General features: G+C 43.4%; 1 protein-coding gene across 1 annotated transcript in view; it reads right to left on the bottom strand.

Annotated features, from left to right (window-relative positions):
* HIVEP1 (HIVEP zinc finger 1) overlaps positions 1-2,807 on the bottom strand; it is a 136,636-nt gene extending 133,829 nt beyond the window's left edge. Inside the window, exon 1 of the mRNA XM_070778384.1 lies at positions 2,657-2,807. The gene's annotated coding sequence lies outside the window, so the exon portion shown is untranslated. The remainder of the gene's footprint in view (positions 1-2,656) is intronic.
* Positions 2,808-21,280: the final 18,473 nt, after the last annotated feature.

Here is a 21,280-nt window from a genome sequence, read left to right on the forward strand (position 1 = left end):
ACCGGCTCTTTACTTTCCTAAAGCAGGATGTGGGCCGGACCGCTGACGTCATGGGGTCCCCCAGCCCCGCCCCCCGCCCCTGCCGGGAGGGGGAGGGGAGAGGGCGGGCCCGGGGGCGGGGGGGGACCCCAAGGGGGTTTCCTCAGCAACGCGTGGAGGGAAGGAGAAAGTCATTGTGAAACTTGAAACTCATTAACTTTGAAAAACAACTTTATAAAAAAAAAAAAAAAAAACCGGGAGGGAGGCCGGGGTGTTGGGTTAAAGGGTGGAAGGGGACACATTATTAACCCTGAACTGAAACTACGCTTTGGTGGCGGATGTTCTATTAAAAGATTGAGGAAAGCCAAGGTTATTCCAGAGGCCACGGCCGTGCCCGCCGGTGGTTCCCAGAGCCCGAGCTGCGAGCGCAGTTTAACCCTTAGGGCTCCGCTTTGACAGTTTAGGGGCCGAAAGGAGAAGGCTCTTTTGGGTCTGGAGAGGGAGTTTCGGGGTTGAGCAGGCGATCTGGCCCCAGGGTCGCAAGAAAGAAAGAAGAAGGAGTAATTACCATAAACCAGAGTTTGACCTCGGGTGCTAGAAAGCAAGAGAGGAAGGGGAGAAAAAAGCAATAGAGGAGGGGGAGAAAAAAGCAATGGAGGAAGCAAGGCTTGGAACTCTATGGAAAAGTGATCAGGAGGGGATGGACCAGGGTAATGACGAAGGTTTTCAGGGTTAGACCTAAAGAACATTAGGTCTTTATCGTTTAAAGTCTGAGGCTCAGAAATTCCACATGTATCCCTAAAGAAGCAGGCACAAATGACTGGTTAACGGAGCCACGCTCAACTTGGGAGGGATAAGGTAAAACAAAAAAAATTGATGCAGAAAAAATTCTCATATAAAAACCAAAATGCTTTCCCCTTTTAAGGAATAAAAATGCTGAACGACCGTACACCCACTCTGCTGGCCATCTGTGCAAACTTGAATTGTTCCCTGGGGCTTCCATAAAGATATCTAGGTTTTCCTTGCTAGGGTTGACCCCTAAAATTCCTGGGAGGAAATCCTACCTCTAGCTCAGCTGAGCTTAGAAAAGCTTAATGCACCAGAATATGAATGACTAAAAATGGAATACTCAATAATGGCGAGCTTGTAACCAAAAATACTGTCCTGTAAAGGGAGGAATATGCCTATTAAAAACTAGATTTGGTCACAAAAGCAAAGATCAGCCAACAGCTACCTAAATTTGAAATAATGTTTAGTACACTACGCCTCCAACCTTGCAATGAAATAATACAATCTTTTTCATTTTCGATGTGATAAAATCATCTGTCATGAAATTTAATTGACATCTAATGGACTGCAATCACAAAACGTATGTAAATATAACTTTGAAACTTGAATGAAAAAAAAATCCACTTAAATGTGAAAGTATACTTCATCTGTCAGAGGATAAAAATCAAGGTAGCTTGATGATTATCGACTCTACTTTGTGTCACTGGCTAAATCAAAATTACTAACAATACATTTTTAACCCAATGGCCCTGACCATAACAAATATACAGTGTGCACACAAGGTTTATATGGGATTTGGCATTGCAGTGAACTCTTTTAACAAATTAAATATGCGATTTGGAGTCGTAATAGATTAATTTTGTCATTTCAGTTTGTTAAGTTTTTTGTGCAATGGACTATTCACAATTTGCCTTTCTTGAGATCAAATCAACAGTAATCTTTTTTCTGAAACAGACACATTTCCCCATTTTCTATTTCCGAATTTTCTAGATGCAGTTTCTTTTCCTAATTCTGCCTACAATTCTAACTTCCTAGTCATCAGACTGCAGGGGACTCCAACTAAACTATAAGGTAACTACAGTCGCCTTTAATCATTTTGTGGCAAATTAAATACAGTCTCTCAAATTATATCTTATAAACGGAATGGGGGGGGGGGACTTTTTTTTTTCCTGAACCAGAAGATGAAATGGGAATGGTAAAAAGCAATTTGAACTGTCAAAACTTCTGGAACATTGGGGAAGGACACCGTACTAAAAAAAAAAAAAAAAAGGAGGGGGGGCTCCTAGGGTCCCGATTCTCTCTGCCTGCACCGCCCACCCCCGGGCCGCGCGAACGCTTAGGGAGCCCCCCTCGGGGACTGGGGTTCAAGTGAGGGCAGTGGCCCTGGCAGGCTCTGAACACGGTTTCCCTGCACAGACTTTGGGGAGAACACCAGTTCCTCCCCCCTCGGGCCCCGGGGCTCCGTCCGGGGATCCCACGGTGCCGCCGCGCCCAGCGCCTCCGCCCGCGCGACCCCTGCCCCGAGTTCCCACGCGGCCGCGCGGCCCGGCCCGGCTCGGGCGCCCCCCTGGCGCGGCCCCGCGGCCCCGGCCCTCCGCCCAGCGCGCGGCCCGGCTGCGCCAGCGCCACGCGGAGATCCCGGGGGTTCCTCCCCGCCGGCCGCCGGGTCACGCCGCCGCCCGGCCCTCCCCTCCGCCCTCCGCCCTCGGCGCGCGCCGGGCTCTTCCCGTCCACCGGCCGAATCCCCTCCTCCTCCTCCTCCTCCTCCTCGGGGCGACCCGGCGACGAGACCTGCCCCGCGCGCTCTGCCAACCGTGCCCACCTCCCGCCCCCCCGGAGCCCAGGCTCTCCTTCCCCAGCCGGACAAAAGGACCGAGAGAAAACTTACCCGGACTGCCACGCAAAAAAAAACAAAACAACCAAACAAAACTCTGATCCACAGCTTCCTGGGTTTAACTTTTAATTTTTAAAAACAACAAAAGCAGAAACCAAAAGCCTCCTAGGTTGGAAGTGGGCGTGAGAGGAAATGCTAGGGGGAGGCGCTTCGTTCCCTCGTCTGCTTTTGCACCCCCCCTTTTCTGGCCCCTGCCTGGGGCTTTGATGTTATCTGGTGCACCGCCTCCGCTGGGTTCAGACCGTGGGCTCCGCGCCCAGAGTGATACACAGATATTTGGCACTTTTAAATGCCGGTTTGAAGGGAGGGAAGCAGGTGGTCACGGTGAAGGATTCCCACTTCTCAGCCCCGGCCTTGAGAAAGGAGCTTCTGTCCGTCCCAAGCTTCCCTTTTGTTACCTGGACTGAAATGAACAAACCCTCAATCTAGTTAATCCCGGGGAGAAGGGCCATGTGGCATTTTTTTCTGTTAGACTTCACACCAAAAAAAAAAAAAAATGAGGCCTTCTGAATCAGATTCATTTTCCCTCCACTCAGCACAAACTTACAAGGTGGTGGTGTACGTTTTCTCAGGCTTTGTTTGGTTTTCTGATCTCCGTTTTGAAAGTAAATATGATTTCCCTTCTAAGATAGACCTGCAGCCTGGGAGAGACAAGTTACCTCTGAAGAATATTTTTTGTTGTTGAGTCGTTCAGTCGTGTCTGACTTCTTTGCGACCTCATAGACTGTAGCCCTCCAGGCTCCTCGGTCCAGGGGATTCTCCAGGCCAAGAATACGGGAGTGGATTGCCGTTTCCTTCTGCAGGGAATCTTCCTGACCCAGGAATCGAACTCATGTGTCCTGCAAGTCTCCTGTATTGCAGGCAGATTGTTCACCTCTGAGCCATCTGAAGAATATAAACTGGGTAATAACATGCTCTTTATATACCATTCTTACAGGTTAGAGTCTCCCAGAACCCTCCCCGTCCCATTATGGAAAGCTTATAACTGTTGATTTTATCTTTGCTGGACACTAGCAGAAACTGAATGCATTTTTACATTAGGTTAGCAGTCTCAGGACCATCACAAACAGAGCACTAACAAAGAATGCTTTTTTTTTTTTTAAACAGATTAGCAATCAAATATTGCACAGTCTGCCATTCAGCTGACTATTCATCCACTTTATGCCAACACCGACCTTGTTCAGGCCTTGCCCTCTGGGAGTTTACAAATTAATGGAGACAGAATAAACACATGGAAAAAATACCTAGAGGGAAAAAAAGATACAAGAAGAAGCTTATAAACAGAGCCAATTAAAGCTATACAGTTACTTACATGATTGCTGAGAGCTTTCTGGACTGGGTGGAGGGCAGGATTATCAGAGAAAGTTTCATCTTGAGGGTGAGTTCTGAGTAGGATTTTGAAGGAGAGAAGGTTCATGCTTTGGCAATAGGATGAGAATAGCATTCCAGACAAGGGAAATAGCTTGAAGGTGAGAGCAAGTGAACATGTGTGATGGATTTTCTGGCTAGAGCCACAGGTCAAAGTAAATGTGGAAAAAAGAAGGGTGGCCATATAAATGCAGCCTCCCAACTAGGGTACTTTTGAGAGGGAGCAAGAGGCCATGAATGCCCCCAATGAGAGGCATTCGCCTGTCACTCCCAGCCAAATGGGAAGAATGTGTTCTCTCCTAGTGAGATGTGAACTTTGAAGACTGAATGCCCTGGGGAAAGCTTTCTTGGGCATCCTTAGGAAGGAATTAAGTCATGATGCTACATGTTCTTTGGAGACATTTTGGACTCAGAATGATCTTTTAAAGGAAAATTATTATTACTGCTGGATTTAGAATCTTCATGGTAGTATTTTTAATGACAGTAGTAATAGTAGTACTTCTGTAGCAACAGAGATAGTGGTAGCGTAGATCTTCCTTGATTTACAGTGGTGTTGTGCCCAGTAAACCCATGGTAATTTGAAAATATCATAAGTCAAAAATGCATTTAATACACCTAATCTACTGAACATCAGAGCTTAGCTTTGTGTGGGTGCTCAGTCGTGTCCAACTCTTGGCAACCCCGGGGACTGTAGCCCAGCAGGCTCCTCTGTCCATGGGATTTTCCCAGGCAAGAATACTGGAGTGGATATCCATTCCCTTCTTCAGAGGATCTTCCCATCCCAGGGATCAAACCCAGGTCTCCCACATTGCAGGCAGATTCTTTACAATCTGAGCCACCAGGCAAGCCCAAGAAAACTGGAGTGGGTACCCTATCCCTCCTCCAGGGGATCTTCCCAACCCAGGGATCAAATCTGAACCCACATCTCCTGCATTGCAGGCGAGTCTTTACTACTGAGCCTCCAGGAAGCCTAGAGTGTAGCCTAGCCTACTTTATACGTGCTCAGAACACTTACATCAGCCTTCAATTGGGCAAAAGCATCTAACACAAAGCCTATTTGATAATAAAGTTTTGGATATCTCATGTAACTTATTGAATACTGTACTGAAAGTGAAAACCTGAGTGGCTGTATGTATTTGCTTTTTTACCCTCTTGATGATGTCGCTGACTGAGAACTGTGCCACTGCCCAGCACTATAGTAGTGTGAATTGCTAACCTGGGAAAAGATCAAACTGAAAAAAAGTATGATTCTGATTGAATCTTGCTTTTGCAGTATTTTTTAGTTTAAAAAAAAAGTAACTCAAACCATCCTAAGTCCAGGACACTCTGTGTATCTGTATCACCAAAAAATAGTGTTAGTAGCATTTGTATTGGAGAAGGCGATGGCACCCCACTCCAGTACGCTTGCCTGGAAAATCCCATGGGCGGAGGAGCCTGGTAGACTGCAGTCCATGGGGTCGCTAGGAGTCGGACACGACTGAGTGACTTCACTTTTACTTTTCACTTTCATGCACTGGAGAAGGAAATTGCAACCCACTCCAGTGTTCTTGCCTGGAGAATCCCAGGGGCGGGGGAGCCTGGTGGGCTGCCGTCTATGGGGTCGCACAGAGTTGGACACGACTGAAGCGACTTAGCATCAGCAACAGCAGCATTTGTATGGGCAGTAATAGTTAGAGTAGTGTTTGTGTGGGCCATTACAGCAGATAGTGGGGTCTCCCAGATGGTGCTAGTGGTAAAGAACCTGCCAATGCAGGAGACATAAAAGATGCAGGTTCAGTTCCTGGGTTGGGAAGATCCCCTGGAGGAGGGCACGGCAACCCACTCCAGTATTCTTGCCTGGAGATTCCCCACGGACTAGGAGCCTGGCAGGCTATGGTCTGTAGGGTCGCACAGAGTCAGAGAGGACTGAAACGACTGAGCACACGTGCACGTAGATCGTGTTCGTGTCCCAGAAGTTGTTATAGTTCTGTTTGTATCAGCAGCAGTAGAAATAATAGCCGCAGTGGTGGTGGAGGTAATTGACAATTACTGAGAGTGTATAACTTACCAGGCTTTCCTGTATAAACTCACTTACTCTCCACCATAAACCCATACCACAAATGAAGAAACAGAGGCTTAGAAATGTTAAATAATACGCCTGTAGCCACAGAGCTGGTAAGGGGGTGGATCTGTGATTGGAACCCAGAGGAAAACAAGATGCTAAAGTTCACAGATTATAGTTTCTGAAAAACATCACAGTAATTCTATAACATTGTACCTCCGTGAAACAAAGAAGAAAAAGGAGTGTCAAAAAGGTCCATTGTTTCAAGTTTTGAGAACTTGGTAGATTGTGTGATGAAAATGGCAAAGTTCTGATGGTGCAATGCTTAAGGAATAGAAGAGAAAATGATTTTAAATGTAACCATATTGAGGTTTGGGGGCTCTCTAGGTTGCACTAGTGGTAAAGAGTCCATCTGCCAATGCAGGAGACACAAAAGATGTGAGCTCGATCCCTAGGTGAAGAAGATACCCTGAAGTAGGAAATGGCACCCCGTCGTAATATTCTTGCCTGGAAAATTCCATGGGCAGAGGAGCCTGGCAAGTCCATGGGGCTACAAAGAGTTGGACATGACTGAGCGACTGAGGAGATAACATGTCCAGGTTTAGGGTTTTCCCAGGTGGCACAGTGGTAAAGAATCCACCTGCCAATGCAAGAGACACAAGAGATGTGGGTTCAATCCCTGGGTCAGAGGGAAATCCCTTGGAGTAAGAAATGGCAACCCACTCCAGTATTCTTGCCTGGAAAATTCCATGGACAGAGAAACTTGACGGGCTACAGCCCATAGGGTTGTGAACAGTCGGACATGACTGAGTGCACACACACACACAGGTCCAGGTTTAAGAACGATGGTTTAATTCACACTTATGCCCATATTGATACCACTAACCTTGTGTGTGTGCGCTAAGGCACAACAGTTGTGTCCAACTCTTTGCAATCCCATAGACAGAGGAGCCTGGCAGGCTACGTTCGTGGGATTCCCCATGCAAGAATACTGGAGTGGGTTGCCATGCCCTCCTCCAGGGGGTCTTCCCAATCCAGGGATCAAACCCACGTCTCTTATGTCTCCTGCATTGACAGGCAGATTCTTTACCACCTGGGAAGCCACAAATCTCAGTTTACTCATCTGTAAAGTGGATGTAACTGGAGTCTTCATAGATATATTATGTGGATTGGATGAGTTGGTATTTCTAAAGTGTTTAAAATATCCTCTAAACTTACAGTTATAAATATATACTAATATATATATGTCATATATATATGACAAATTCCTTATTGCTTGTCCAGCTCTCCACTAAGTGTGCTTTAACCTTAATTACCTTTTAAATATCGAGGAGAGTCTCTGGAGACTGAGGAGGCCTGATAACTAAATGGAACATGGTGCTCTGGATGGGATCCTGGCATAGAGAGGACATTAATGGAAAAACTTGGTCACATCCAAATAAAGGCTGGAGTTCAGTCAATAGTAATGTACTCATGGCATCTTTTTGTTTTTGATCAAATGTGATATAAAAATGTCAACAATGGGGGAACTGGATGAAGGTACGCAGGAGTTCTCTGTACGATCTTGATAAGTTTTCTGTAAATATAAAGTTGACTTTAAAAATAATGACTCATAGCTACAGAAAGAGTTGTTAGCCAGGCTTTTCTGATGAAGGAACTCAGGCTTAGAGGTTAAGTAACATGTCCAGAGTCAATCACATCTGGCCTTACAGAGACCCTCACCGTCTGCAGTGGAGCCCAGCCACTGAACCCTTGGTCCTGCTGTCTCCTAGGGGGTCTGAGTTCTCCTTTTCACTCCCCTCATCCCTGAGGCCATCCAGGCTAGGAGAACAGGTGTGGCCTACACAGAGTTCTGTAGAAGATAATGTCTTTTTTCAAGTTCCCTTTCTCCTCTTTGAGATCGAGTTCCCACCATGATGGCCTCTCTAGTAGAACCAGTTTTCAGGTTTATATATATATATATATATATATATATATATTTAAGGTTTAAAAATATTTTATATGTTATATCTTAAGCTCAAAATACACCAGGTTATTAGGTTATCCCTGGCATATTTTCATTTTAGTGGGGGGTTATATCTATAATTGGGCTTCCCAGGTGGGGCAGAGGTAAGGAATTCACCTGCCAATGTGGGCGACTTAAGAGACACAGGTTTGATCCCTGTGTCTGGAAGATCTCCTAAAATAGGAAATGGCAACCCTCTCCAATATTCTTGCCTGAAAAGTCCTATGGACAGAAGGGCCTGGAAGGTACAGTCCACGGGGTCTCAAAGAGTTGGACATGACTGAGTGACTGAGCATGCATGCCTGTCTATAATTATGGGATTTCAGCCTCAGCCTAGGGGTCTACGAGGTGTATGGACCAGGCTATGGGATTCAACACAACATGAAAGCATTTCAAGTTTCCTGTTGATAACATGGGTTATAAGTAAACTTTTCTTCCTGTAAATAAAATACCAGCCCCACCACTCCACCCTCACCAGCTCTAAGGTACCCTCTTTCTCCAAGCACACCCCATGCCTGCCTACTTCCAACACTACCTTCTCTGCCACCCCAAACCTTACCAGCTCCCAAACTCACCAGCTTCTGGCTTTCTACATGTTTTGGGGGCTCTAAAAAGTTGTCTCTAGGTGCCTGCTCACTGGATGAAATTTTGCAACTGAAATGCTTCTGGTAAATAACTCAAACTTATCCTTTTTTCCCCTTCCCCAAACTCGATGCTGTCCCGCTCTGTGTTATTTCATTTTGTTTGTATACGCCCATGGTTTAGTCTATGATTTTGAGTTTATTGATATCTTCCTTTCATAGTAGTTCCTATTGTGAAAAATATCTATGGGTATCAATAAACAGCGGAACCCAGGCATGGAGAGTCCAAGTCCAAATTGGGAAAAGTTAGAGAAAGGATGATAGACAGCATGGACTGTGTAAAAACAAGACTCATATCAATACACAAGTAAGTGCTCAGCAAGGGGATAAAAGACAAGAGTTAGCCACTAAGAAGAGGACAAGAACAGCTCATAGTGAACTTTAACAGGCTTTGGGTACTTTTTACATTTCAGCTATTTTAATTCTGCAAGAGGAGTTGGAGCTTAATCTATAGTAGAAGGTAGGAAATGGAACAAGGATTATAGTAAGTCATCTATATAAGGGTGTGTGTGAGTGTGTGTGTGTGTGTGTGTGTACACAGAGTGAATGTCTGCCAGTCAGGCATCTACCTAAGGAAGGTGGGGTTATCATTTCTAAGATTTTTGGCTCCTGATGGATTCTGCACACATGAGGTTCGGTAATTATAAAAAATGCTGATGCAAGCAGAAAATCCTGGCACAGTCATGGTATGTAGTCTCTGAGCCGGAGTAACAGGACACACATTTGTCTTCTGCTTGCAACTCTTACAACTGTCACTCCCAACTGTTGTGGAACCTTCTGGTTGCAAAATTCCACCCATCACATAGTAACAAGGGAGTCAAAACAGTTCCGCCCCCCTGAGCGCTGTGCACACAGCGGTTTCGTAAGCCTCTTCTCTCAGAAAGTTCCATAGTCCACCCCTGTGGGACAAAATAAAATGACTTATGGAAAGATAAATCAGACATTTCCCTAAGAGTAGCTCTTCTAAAAGCACCCTAAAGTGTGTTTGGGAGAAAGAAGGTGGTAGCTTCTGAATTTTTTTCCAAAATATTTTTTTGCTTTTTACTGCTCCAATAATCATTTCTTACAAGTACCTGTCCTGAGTGCCTGACGATCTTATATCTATTTTGGTTCCATTAAAGCAAATTCACACATGTTTTTCCACTCAAATGTCTAATGAGATTAAGAAACTTTTCATTTCATTATTTACAAAAAAGTCTTGTCCCAAGCAATTATTACTCAGAAAAGTTTCCAAATACAAGTTACTTTATGACAGTGGTCTGTGATTCATATTCTCAAAAGGCCAAGCTGCCACCCTGCAACAAGTCACAAGAAAATATTTTATTGTGTTCGTTTTCACAAATTCAAAGAGAGCCAGAATAAATTTGGGCAGTATTTATGAAAGAAATTCGGGGATGCTGCAGAAATATTAGCAGATAATCATAAGAGCATGGATTTCTTGCTACTAAGATAACCTTGAAGCTTGCTTGATTTTTCTGCTAATCTAAAATATATGGCCGTATTGAGAGGTCATCATGAGACACTGACCAGTCGTGTAGCAGATAAATCATAAGAACCATTCTTCTAGGTTAAAAAGATCCCAGAAAAGAAAGAAGTATTAATGTTTCTTATCATGGTCAAATTACAACTTAGACACATCAGTAATTAGCAACCTAAGATTAATGCACTAAAGTTCAGTTCAGTTCAGTCACTGAGTTGTGTCCAATTCTTGGCGACCCCATGGACTGCAGCACTCCAGGCTTCCCTGTCCTTCACCAAATCCCAAAGCTTGCTCAAACTCATGTCCATTGAGTCAGTGATGCCATCCAATCATCTCGTTCTCTGTCGTCCCCTTCTCCTCCTGTCTTCAATCTTTCCCAGCATCAGGGTCTTTTCTAATGAGTCAGCCTTTCGCATCAGGTGGCCAAAGGATTGGGACTTTAGCTTCAGCATCAGTCCTTCCAATGGAGATTCAGGATTGATTTCCTTTAGGATTGCAAGCTCTTAAGAGGCATTTTACAGCGTCCTCATCTTCCCTGGTGACTCAGATGGTAAAGAGTCTGCCCAAAGTGTGGGAGACCTGGGCTCGATCTCTGGCTCGGGAAGATCCCCTGGAGAAGGAAATGGCAACCCACTCCAGCATTCTTGCCTGGAAAATCCCATGGATGGAGGAGCCTGGCAGGATACAGTCCATGGGGTCGCAAAGAGTCGGACACGACTGAGCAACTTCACTTTCTTTTCTTTCTTTCATCTGTAAAATGGGGTGATAATCATAATTTATATCCCAGGGATGCTTTATGAAAGAGCAGTGAGTGCTTATTAAGTCATCTGGAAGTATCTGCTTCTAGAAAAGTATATAAGTAAACATTATAGTTCCTCCTCTTTATCCTCCACTGTGTGTGATGTCTTTTATGTTCTCCCTGTATCTATTATATCCTCCTTTCTTTCTCCATTTACATAGTATTGATACATGATTGGATTCCTTTTTAAGTAAGCATTTATCTCCGTATCTTGTAAATACTTGCCATTTTGCTGCTCTGTTTTCTTTCTTGTCTGTGCTTCTGAATTTGAAGTGAATAGCTTATTCTTAAACCTAGGACAATATTGTTTTTTGGTTCTATAAAGTCTGTGAGTTGGACATTTGCCCTCTAAAATTAAATTAGAATTACTACTTCTAATAATATTTACAAGCAGATTGAATTCTTTAGATGGAGATTGTGCACAATCTTGTTTTCCTTCTAGTTTGTATTGGCCTGACATCTGACTTCTGGAGTATAGATTCTTTGACTAATTAAAATCAGAATTATCTCTTTACAACCACTCATAACCCACAATTCTGACATTTCTAACAGAATTTTCTAATTCCCTAAATTTTCTATTAACCAAAACCCTCCTGCCTGTTTTCCTGACACCAACTCCCTGCTTTTTTCCCCATATTTAGAAGATTCGGGATTTAATTATTATCATCCTAAGACATAGAAGCCCACTGTGATACATTAAAATTTGTTTTTTCCTCACTCTTTTCTTGAAAAGATTGCTAAAGATGAAAAGCAAGTGCAGCCTATACTACATTTAATAAAAAGCTTCTCAATAGTAGATTTAATTCAGCAGTACTCAGAGTTGCCAATATGAACATTGGAGGGTGTCTGGAGAGAGAACACAGTTGTCCATCGTGAAAACAACTTGGGAAAGATAGGGCTAGAGTCCAAACATTCCGAGCTTCCCTTAATCAGCCACTAATTATCTCCTAAAAATAACGCTCTGATCATGTAACTGAAGAAACCCAGTGGCTCCCAACTATGAGATGAAGCCCATATTCCCAGGCCGGCTTTCAAACCGCCGTGCGACCCGAGTGTGTATTTCCAGTGTCATCATCAGCCGCTTCCCTAAATACAGTCTTCATTTCAGCTACATTGGCTCCACTTGCTGTTTCTGCAGTAAGTTTGAAGCGTCCTTTCCTCCGTATGTCTAATCACCGTCACCACAAGGAATGCCTGCCTTCCTCCTCTTTGGTTCATCGAAACCCTACCCATTCTCTAACATCCGGATGAACTGTCCCCTTCCCGTGACCACTCTGTGAGACGGTCCAACGGACTCATATAAAATTGACATGCTCTCGACTAGGCAGGCAATCGTGTCTGCAATGCCAAGTGCCATTGCGTGACTTTTTCTGTCTTCTGGTCTCAATTGCTTAGAATAAACAGCTCTTATTATTTCATATAACCCCCCCTCTTTAGTCTTCCTTATTAATTAATTAATAACCAACTCTGGTTGGCTATTAAGGATGCAACCAAAGCATCCTTGCAGGGAAATAAGACCCATAAGCTATTACTTTTTGCGTCTAATACTGTGTGTGTGTCTGTGTGTGTGTGTAAAACATAGATAAGTGGTAACTGTCATCGTTAAAACCACATAGTAGTTCAATACAGACAAGCTTTCAGCAATCTTCAGTTATAGCATTTAGACTTCACATTCTAGACTCTTTCCAATCTGAGATAACATGCTAGGCCTAATTTGCATTCACTGTAAAATATAGATTTAAAAACAAAATTCATCTGCACATTTTGCCCTTTTCTTCAGTACTCGAAAATCTTCCTAAACTCAGGGTGTTAAACACACCTTTGTTTCCTCCAATTTAACTGTGATTCAATTATGAGTAACTTAACACTAAGCACCACAGTTTTCAACATCTCCTGTCCTCAAGATGTGATTGACCATGGAAGCACTGCAATGTAGGAAAGATGACAGTAAGACTTCTGTGCAAACATGACATCCTAAGTATATTTAGTACCCAATGGGTCTTAGTATGGTCTCTTTCAAAACAATTGTTTTTTCTATCCAATTGTTAGAAGTTTGTGTTCATTCATTGCAAACACATACATTGTATAATACTAACCCCTCCAACATCTGGGGCAATCCTGACTTTATCTCAGCTTTGTGAAGCTTTCAACTTCTGTGCTGACCAAGAAACTATCCAAGTAAGAACACCTATTTAATAAATAGAATGATTTTTTTTCTTACTAATGACCAAATATGATTGTTAAAATGCTTTGAATGTGATACAGAACCTACTTGCATGTGTCATCTTGGGCAAGTTATGTTTTTTTCTCAGCTTCAGTTTTCTTACTTTGTATATAGTGGTAGCATACGGAGGAGCCTAGTGAGATAATACAATTAAAAAAAAAATAAAACAACTGTTCAAAAAGCATAAGATGTTATATAAACTATAGCTGCAGTGCATGCATACTTCAGGGCTGAGAGTTGAGGTACAGACCACAGCAATTTGAATTTTTGGTTTCCCTGTGCATCAAAAAGCTATGTTTACTCTGTTACATGCAGTAATAGCATTGTCTAAAGAGAAGTACATACCTTCATTTTCAAATGTTTTATTGCTACAAAGTACCAAAGCAATTATAATAGTAATATCAAAGATCACTGATTGTGGATCACCATAACAAATAATGAAAATGAAAAAGGTTGAAATAAGGCGAGAATTAAGAAAATGTGACGCAGAGACACAAGTGAGAGAATACCATTGGGAAAACAGCACCGATGGACGTGACCCACGAAGGGCCGCCACAAACCTTCCATTTGTGAGAAACTTGGTGGGCTGCCATCTATGGGGTCGCACAGAGTCGGACACGACTGAAGTGACATAGCAGCAGCAGCAGCAGTGTCTGTGAAACACAGTGAAATGAGGGATGTGACCGTGTGCTAAGTTGCTCAGTCACGTCCCACTCTTTGAGACCCTGTGGACCAGAGCCCACCAGGCTCTTCAGTCCATGGGATTCTCTGGGCAAGAACACTGGAGTGGGTTGTCATGCCCTTCTTCAGGGGATTTTCCCCACCCAGGGATCAAACCTGCGTCTCTTACGTTTCCTGCATTGGTAGGTGGCTTCTTTACTCTAACGCCACCTGGGAAGCCCCCACAACGAGGTATGCCTGAATATTAATATGTTTCTTTGGTCTCAGCCAGCCTGGTTAAATCATGCTTGACAGTGCTTCCCACAGCTGGCTCTACATCCTGCTTCTAAGGACTGGAAGCTTGCCTGTTCTCTCCAACTCCTAACTCCTAATCTAACCCATCCATTTATCTTGCTTTTTGCAGAAGCCCTTGACTATCTCGGGGGAGAGAGTTAAGACCATTCAAGTGGGAAGTCCCTGAGCCCTTGATACACCACGGTTGTTTAGTGACTTCTCCTTTATCTCTGTCATCGCCACTCCCTCCGTTACAATGCCCACCCGCCCTGGGCCCCACAGAGATGATCATTTTGCTTGGCCTGGCAATGTTTACAGATACATTATCACTGTAACCATGTGTGTTATTATGAACACTACTGAAGGCTAAACCATACCACTGACTACAATGCTTTTTCTTTATTTCCCTGGTGAAAATAAGTGCCTAACCTGTGTATGTGCTATGTCATCCAATCTAAGATGGGCAAATGCCATCTTAATATATTCAAACTCACTCAATATAGTATTAATTTGGTCTTAGTGGTGAGTTCAGTCCTGGAGCTTCTTGACCTGGGAAGAGTAACCCTAGGCCATCCATGCCACTGTTTCCATGGGCCATGCCCTCCAACCATCCTAGAGATTGTCTCCCCTGGTTTCTCAAGGAGGGCACCATCTCCTGGATCCTGTACCTTCCTCATAGTTTGCTCCCTTATTTGGGTGGTGCCCATTCTCCAGGGACTTCCTAAGAAAGGATTTATAGAAAACAACACTTTTTGAGACTTGGAACATCTGAGAATGAATATTCTACCTTCACACTTTATTTCTAATTTGTCTGAATAAGAATTCTAGGATGGAAACAATTTTTCCTCAGAATTTTGAAGGCATTAATTCATTTTCTTCTAGTTTTGAGCATTACTTAAATTGAGAAATATCCTGCCATTCTGAATCTCGATTCTTCTTAAGACATCACTTCTTTCTAGAAGCTCTCGGTATACCTGTTATCGCCAGGGCTTCTGAAATTCCACCATTATGTATCTTAGTAAAAGTAAGTGTCTCTCAGGCGTGTCTGACTCTTTGCAACCCTATGGACTGTTGCCTACCAGGTTCCTCTGTCCATGGGATTTTCCAGGCAAGAATACTGGAGTGGGTTGCCATTTCCTTCTCCAATGATGTATCTTAGTGAAGGTTTAATATTATCTCTGGTGCTGGGTTTATTTTGATCTAAAATCACATGTCCTTGTGTTTGGGGAACCGCTGAGTTATTTCACTGGGAATCATCTCATTTCTATTTGCTCAGATGTCTCTGTGGAGCTCCTATCAGATAGGTGCTCAACCTTCTGGACACGCCCTCTAGTTTTAAACTTCTATCCTCTGTTTCCCATGTTAGTTTAACTTCTGGAAGGTCTCCTCTAATTTATCTTCCATCTCTTCTACTGAATTTTTTATTTCCACCATTCCGTTTTTAATTTAAACTGTCTCTTTACCACCACACACCCCTCCCCCAAGTATTCTTTTTCTAAAATAGAATCCTTGTCTTATACATGGCACAGCTTATCTCTGAATGTATTAACAATCATTTTTCAGTTTTACTTCTCCCCCCAGTCTCTGTTTTCTCCCATGGCTGATTATTTGTTTCAGCCTCTCTCATTGGAGAAGCAGATCCTGCTGATCCTTGCCTGAATGTTCTCTAGGAATGGAAGCTAAAAGCTCATTGGGTGAGTGGGTGACTAGCGGTTATTCACCAGGGACTTCACTGGTGAGCTGGCTTCGCTCTTCCTGGCAGAGCGCTCGGAGTCAGTATTTCTGGGTTGTTTCTCTTAGGCTGGTCAGGCGCTCTAGAGAAGACTTTAATCACCTGTGTGGATGTGTGTGCGTGTGTGTGCACATGTGTCCCCACCAGTGTTTCAGACCAGAAAAGGGCAAGAAATACTGGAGGGCTTCTCTGGTGGCTCAGTAGTAAAGACTCTGCCTCCCAATGCAGAAGATAGGGGTTCGATCCCTGATATGGGAAGATCTCACATGCCCTGGAGCAAGCAACTAAGCCCGAGCATCTCAACTACTGAGTCTGTGCTCCAGAGTCCAGGAGCCACAGCTACAGAAGCCAGTGTGCCCTGGAGTCTGAGTGCCACAGCAAGAGGAGCCACTGCAAGAGCTCCTCGAACCGCAACTAGAGAGTAACCCCCACTCACCACAACTAGAGAAAAACCCTCGCAGCAAAGAAGACCCAGCACAGCCAAAAAAGGAATACTTTTTTTAAAAAAAAAGAACCTGTAAAAAGAAAAGAAAAGCTGGGCATCCTAGCCCTCAGTATGTAAGCTCAATCCTCTTGTTTTTAAGACTGTCCCCTCTGCCTGTCTGTCTCCAGGACATCATTTGCTCCAGTCATCTGCTGGGGTTGACAGCTGACCTGTGGCATGGAACAGGTGAGGGGTCTGGTGGGCTAGGTCCCTCTTAACCTCACTTCCAACAGAACTTCTGGAGTCCTAATGATACCCATTCCTGGATCTTTTTTTTTTTTTTCAAAAAATTTCCCCTCGAATCAGGCTACTTCTCAACTTTTCCTGCAGCTGACTTAGAATTTAGCTTTCTCAGATCTGCTCCCAGCTTCCAAATTTTTGTTGCTGTTGTCTTCATTCTTGTTTATTTTGCCTTCATAGGTTTGTACCTTTCAAAAAAAAAAACAAAAGTCATTGTCATTTGAGTGAAGCAAATGAGCTAAGTGCTACTAATTAATCAGGGAGAGGGGTAAGCTAAAGGTATAGGATTATCTACAAGACTTAAAATAAATGAACAATAAGGATATACTGCATAGCATGCGGAAATATAGCAATTATTTTGTAATAACTTTAAATGGAGTATAATATGTAAAAATATTGAATCTCTACATTGTACACTTGAAACTAAAGTAATATTATAAATCACCTATACTGCAATAAAAATAGATAAAATAAAATGCCATAGGGTATCTATTCACAATGCAAAAAAGATCCAGGTTATATTTTAATAATGAATTATTTTTAACATGCACTTTCATAACAACAGAACTTAAAGAAACATTTTGTTGTTTTTGCTCAGTCGTTAAGTAATGTCAGACTCTTTGGGACCCCATAGACTGCAGCATGTGAGGCTCCTCTGTGCCCTACTGCTGCTACTGCTGCTGCTAAGTCGCTTCAGTCGTGTCCGACTCTGTGCAACCCCATAGCCGGCAGCCCACCAGGCTCCGCCGTCCCTGGGATTCTCCAGGCAAGAACACTGGGGTGGATTGCCATTTCCTTCTCCAGTGCTTGAAAGTGAAAACTGAAAGGGAAGTCGCTCAGTTGTGTCCGACTCTTCGCGACCCCACGGACTGCAGCCTACCAGGCTCCTCCACCCTTGGTATTTTCCAGGCAAGAATACTGGAGTAGGTTGCCATTTCCTTCTCCACTGCATGAAAGTGAAAAGTGAAAGTAAAGTCACTCAGTCGTGTCCGACCCTCAGCAATCCCATGGACTGCAGCCTTTTAGGCTCCTCTGTCCATGGGATTTTCCAGGCAAGAGTACTGGAGTGGGGTGCCATTGCCTTCTCCGTGTGCTCTACTATCTCCCGGAATTTGCTAAAATTCAAATCCATTGAGTCGGTGATGCTAACCATCCCATCCTCTGTCTCCTCCTGCCCTCAATCTTTCCCAGCATCAGGGCCTTTTCCAATGAGTGGGCTCTTCCAATCAGGTGGCCAAAGTATTGGAGCTTCAGTTTCAGCAACAGTTTCATTCATTCTTCTGATGCGTATCTGTATTCTTGTAATTCCCTTTGGTGATGTGGGGAGGGGAACTGCTATGCAGTTAGCATAAAGGAGTAAAACTTCAGGAAAAATAAACAAGTTTAAACCCTTTTTTAAAACCAACAACATATTTTTTTTTTAAATCTTCGATTTTTGATAATGGTTTAAAAATACGTCCTGATTCTTGTTTTAGTTAATTTGTTCCTGGTTAAACTGGGCCTTCTGGGTCTGCGGCCGTTCAGCTGGCTGGCGTTCCTACTCTAAAATATACCTGTGCCTACGAGCTTCCTGCAGGTTAGTTTCCGCTGCTGCGGAAACTGCCATTACCCGCACTGCATTTCAATGACTTCCTGCAGGCGAACACCTGGAGGCAATCACCTGTGCTCGTCTGCCAGCAGACACAAATATGCTTTAGAACAGAAAAACTGTACGTCTGATTTAAGGAAAAAAAGACCAGCTCCTTGTGTAATGTTTTACTTCCGTCTGAGTGAAATGCTAGGTTATTCGGTCTAGGAATTTGAGCCTCTAACCTAGTGCTTGTTGATCCATTTTTTTTTCAGCACGGAATTGCCAAACAGAGATTTTTCTATTATCTTTACCCTCTGTCTGATGGATCAGTTCTTCTGCTCTTACAGGATATGGGTCAGAGACAATGAGTAAAGAAGGATGAAAAATCAAAAACCTACTTTTTAATGGGAGATGGCAAGAATTTTAACTTGAGATGCTTTAAGTAACAAATTTACAAGTCTATTGAAAGCAGGTCAGGGTTCAAGAAGGAGTTCCAGGCTCCCCCGTCCCTGGGATTCTCCAGGCAAGAACACTGGAGTGGGTTGCCATTTCCTTCTCCAATGCATGAAAGGGAGAAGTGAAGGTGAAGTTGCTCAGTCGTGTCCGACCCTCAGCGACCCCATGGACTGCAGCCTACCAGGCTCCTCTATCCATGGGATTTTTCCAGGCAAGAGTACTGGAGTGGGGTGCCATTGCCTTCTCCAAAGGAGTTCAGGAACATGTAAACTTGAGTTCTACTTTATTTTAATACATAAGTGGACTCAGTAACATTTTATATACCTGAGGATGGTCCCTAGAGACAATCTGGATGATGAAGGCTACTTTAGCTAAGTCATTAACGTTTTGCACTTGAAGGTAAATGGAGATTTAAATGACACCTTTAGAGGTATCAAAATACCATCAAAATACTTTTTAAAAGATTTAAAATTATAAGTACTGAAAATAAGGTTTGAATCTATTTTTATAGTTTTATAGACTACTACTTAATGGTTTTGCTGCTGCTGCTGCTAAGTCACTTCAGTCGTGTCCGACTCTGTGTGACCCCATAGACGGCAGCCCACCAGGCTCTCTTGTCCCTGGGATTCTCCAGGCAAAAACACTGGAGTGGGTTTCCATTTCCTTCTCCAATGCATGAAAGTGAAAAGTGAAAGTGAAGTCGCTCAGTCGTATCCGACTCTTAGCAACCCCATGAACTGCAGCCTACCAGGCTCCTCTGTCCATGGGATTTTCCAAGCAAGAGTACTGGAGTAGGGTGCCATTGACTTCTCCAACTTAATGGTTTTATAGACCATTAAATCATTATGCATGCAAGTGTATTTTAGTTCTTAATCAGTGTTACTAAAGAGTTTCGCTTCTTTTTCCTTTTATTCTCATTCAGACAAAACTACAGATGATTAACAAGCTCTGAAGCTTCCTTTATAACACAATCAAATTTCAATAAAAATTTCATTTCCTTCTCTAATTCCTCTTTCTATAATCAGCCTCATTTTTAGACTTACAGTATCATTTTATTTATTTTTAATCTTTTTTTCTTCCTAGAGCCTTTAATCCTCATTTTATAGATATGTGCTCTGCTGTTCAGTCGTGTCTGACTCTTTGCGACCCCATGGACTGTAGCCCATCAGGCTCCTCTGCCCATGGGATTTTTCAGGCAAGAATACTGGAGTGGGTTGCCATTTCCTCCTTCAGGGGATCTTCCTGGCCTAGGGATCAAACCTGCATCTCCTGCATTGCAGGCAGATCCTTTTACCACTGAGCCATCAGGGAAGCCCCACTTTATAGATATATCTAACAATTCAGTTCCCCCTAGCACATTTTCCAATTTCTATTGTACATGTTACCAATGCACAAAGTTTGTGTTTTACCATAAGGCCTCACGTGTAAGGACCACCATGAGTTTTTGATCACCAGGCACCACACAGTCTCATCAAAACGCCCATCTGCACAACTACCTCCCTACTGGACAGGTTGCTAGACTTCTAAGCCTCCAAAATAAAACATGAGAAAATCCAAACTTTTTTCCCTCTCCTTTCTTCTGAGTCTAAAATCTTTGAATAGGTATTTGTATCAGTTAGCTTTTGTTGCATAACAAACCACCCCCAAACTTAGTAACTTAAGATATTCATTTAGCCCATAGTTCTGCAGGCTGGAGCCTGGTGGGTATTTCTGCGTGGGTATTCTGGTCTTGGCTGGATTTGCTTGTGAGTGTGGTCAGCTGCTGGGCTGGTGGAGGCTGGTTTATGTAGGAAGGTCTCAGTTGTGATGACTCATGGGCCTCTCATGGTCTCTCCTCTTCCAGCAGACTGTCTGGATCTTTACTTAGTGGTTCTGCCACGTTCAAGAGAAAGAACCAAAATGCACAAAGCCTTCTGAAGCTTTGGCTTGGAGTTGGAATTTGTTCATGAGCCTGCCATATTCTGTTTATCAAAGCAAGTCAAAGGCTAGCCCAAACTAAGAAGTAGGGGAACAGACTCCAAATCTCAGTAGAAGTTGAAATGTCATATAGCAAAAGGGTGTGCATTCAGTGAAAGAAATGCTTCATTGCTCAGTAGTGTTTGACTCTTTGCAACCCAGTGGACGGTAGCCTGCCAGGCTCCTCTGTTCATGGGATTTTTTTAGGCAAGAATACTGGAGTGGGTTGCCATTTCTTCCTCCAGGAGATCTTCCCACCCCAGGGATTGAACCCAGGTCTCCTGTTTCTCCAGCATTGTAGGCAGATTCTTTATCCGCTGAGCCATTGGGGAAGTCCCCAGTGAAAAAAATAGTTGCTTTCAGTTATTATACAATCTACCAAAGCAACCGTCAGGGCTGCCAATAAAACCCGTAGAGACTACCAATATAGGACAAATACTTCCCTCCATACGGAAAAGCTAAAAAGAAACAGCAACAAATCACCAGATATATGAAAAGAAAAGATTTGGAGGCTAAGAAAAGGGGAGGAATTTGAGAGAAGTAAAATCTCTTTTCCTCCTTACCAACTTTTAAAATCCACTGCAAGAAACAAAAGGCTATTTTGAAAATCTCTGATCTGTATTCTCCACATGATCTGAGAGTACATCACATCTATCAAAATAAGATCA

This window comes from Bos indicus, chromosome 23, assembly GCF_029378745.1.
Source record: "Bos indicus isolate NIAB-ARS_2022 breed Sahiwal x Tharparkar chromosome 23, NIAB-ARS_B.indTharparkar_mat_pri_1.0, whole genome shotgun sequence".
Taxonomy (NCBI): Eukaryota; Metazoa; Chordata; class Mammalia; order Artiodactyla; family Bovidae; genus Bos; species Bos indicus.